Genomic DNA, 2,596 nt, shown 5'->3' on the forward strand with positions numbered 1-2,596 from the left:
CTTTGTCTCTCTTCCAGAGGAAAGTGCACCTGGACCAGTCTTCCTATGTTTATCTGTGTGTATACCCTCCAAACCTGGGTCATTTTTTCCCTGTTATATATTGTTTATCAGTGGTTAGACCTGTGGGATCAATATGCAGAGAATCTGTCTGCTATGAACCCTGAAGAGATTCACTTGACTTCACTAAACTGTTTGCCAAGATCACCATGGCAAAACACTGCTGTCTGTCTGAGAACTCAATGGATTCTGTTAGCAACAAAATGGCTGAATGTTTGTCAGATCTGTCTCATCTCAACAGAAATATCCAAATGAACACCTTGAGCCATTTCAGATACTCTGCTGACAGCCACATGTCTGAAGACAATTTAAAGTTTTCAAAGAAACATTGTGAAGTCGTTCATGTCCAGAAAACCACCAGTGAAGTCTTGCAAATGATGAAAGGCTTTCAGAGCCAAAAGAGCCAATTTTCCCAAGGCTTTACAATCGTTCAACTGTCTTCAGATGCTGAGAGAAACACGTGTGATTTGATCTATTCAGCAAGCCATGAGAGAACATAACCCCAAATCAGCCCGCAAAACAGCCTCCAAAAAAAGCCCCTAAGAGGATCTCTGCAGAAATCATGTATCTCCCTGTATCAAATGTACCTAAACCTCAGAATGTTGGAATAAATCTGAATTTCTCCAGGGTCTGCTTTGCCTCTCGCAGCCCAAAAGAAGTTAAAATGAATGGATGGGTGGAAGGCGGTATAGAGGCAAAAAGGACAAATATATTCAAACAGAGCTGAGTACTCCTCTGTGCAAGAAGGGTGTTTGCTTCAGTTTCGTCCCACAGTCAAAAAAAAACTAAATACAAATTTATGTATGTGTGTGAATGATAGCACCAAATGTCCCGTATAATCGCACAGAGCAATAAGGTTTAGCAGACACATCTTACAATACAAATAAAGCCCTTTGTTCAGAACCAAATCAAAAAATATATAAATTTTAAATTAATCAAATCAATCAATCACCTCAATGTGGTGGAAGGGTTTGAGTGACCCCCATGCTTGGGGCTGTGTTGTCCAGGGGATCATCCCCCATTAGGTTTCACCTGGTACATTGGCCTCAGTTAAGGGGTCGGACTAAGAGCGATTCATGAATCGGGACCAACAGGTGGCCAATGTGAGCCTTTAAACACCATGAGATCTGAAACAGGTGTTCTATAATCGGACACTGAGTGTGTTTAAAAGTGGAGAACAAACTGGCTGTGAAAGTTTTTCTGTACAGAACGACACTCTAAATTACATAAATACGTTTGAACAATAAATACAATTAAATGTGCTTACATTTTATGTGAGAAATTTCAAAGATGAGATACAGTTTATTTAATTTATACACACTATAACATCCACTTTATAAGTTTTTATCTAAGCTTTGTAGGAAGGTTTTTCTCTCTGTTGTGGTAATGTTTTCAATACCACCGTTAGATGGCGCCATTTCTTCTGTTTGGTTTCTGTGAACTAAAAAATAAGGAATATAGTCATCTTGCAGATTCCGATGCCGTTTCAGTGCAACCAATCCTTAAATCTGCATCCTGAATCCTGAACAAGAAATACATCAGATCCAGTCAAAGGAAACACACTGCTGAGTTGTCCACATGCTGTCCAGGACCAGGAATGAAGGAGAAAGTCTTAAAGCTGATGAAGAACACACAGTAATTACAGTTGGCTAAAGGGCAGCTTTGGCCAAGGTGGTTAATTTTCATGGGTTTCAGGGTAGTGGGGATGAAGGAAGGGGTCGAGGGGTAGTGGGATGAAGGAAGGGGTCCAAGGGTAGCGGGGATGAAGGAAGGGGTCGAGGGGTAGTGGGATGAAGGAAGGGGTCCAAGGGTAGCGGGGATGAAGGAAGGGGTAGAGGGGTAGTGGGGATGAGGGAAGGGATCGAGGGGTAGTGGGGAGGAAGGAAGGGGTCGAGGGGTAGTCGGGATGAAGGAAGGGGTCGAGGGGTAGTGGGATGAAGGAAGGGGTCGAAGGGTAGTGGGGGTGAAGGAAGGAGTCGAGTGGTAGTGGAGATGAAGGAAGGGGTAGAGGGGTAGTGGGGATGAAGGGAGGGGTAGTGGGGATGAAGGAAGGGGTCGAGGGGTAGTGGGGATGAAGGAAGGGGTCGAGGGGTAGCGGGGATGAAGGAAGGGGTCGAAGGGTAGTGGGGATGAAGGAAGGGGTCGAGGGGTAGTGGGATGAAGGAAGGGGTCGAAGGGTAGTGGGGGTGCAGGAAGGAGTCGAGTGGTAGTGGAGATGAAGGAAGGGATCAAGGGGTAGTGGGGAGGAAGGAAGGGGTCGAGGTGTAGTGGAGATGAAGGAAGGGGTCGAGGGGTAGCGGGGATGAAGGAAGGGGTTGAGGGGTAGTGGGGATGAAGGAAGGGGTCGAAGGGTAATGGGGATGAAGGAAGGGGTTGAGGGGTAGTGGGGATGAGGGAAGGGATCAAGGGGTGGTGGGGAGGAAGGAAGGGGTCGAGGGGTAGTGGGGATGAAGGAAGGGGTCGAGGGGTAGTGGAGATGAAGGAAGGGGTCGAGGGGTAGTGGGGATGAAGGAAGGGGTCGAGGGGTAGCGGGGATGAA

Source organism: Austrofundulus limnaeus, unplaced genomic scaffold, assembly GCF_001266775.1.
Source record: "Austrofundulus limnaeus strain Quisiro unplaced genomic scaffold, Austrofundulus_limnaeus-1.0 Scaffold471, whole genome shotgun sequence".
Taxonomy (NCBI): domain Eukaryota; kingdom Metazoa; phylum Chordata; class Actinopteri; order Cyprinodontiformes; family Rivulidae; genus Austrofundulus; species Austrofundulus limnaeus.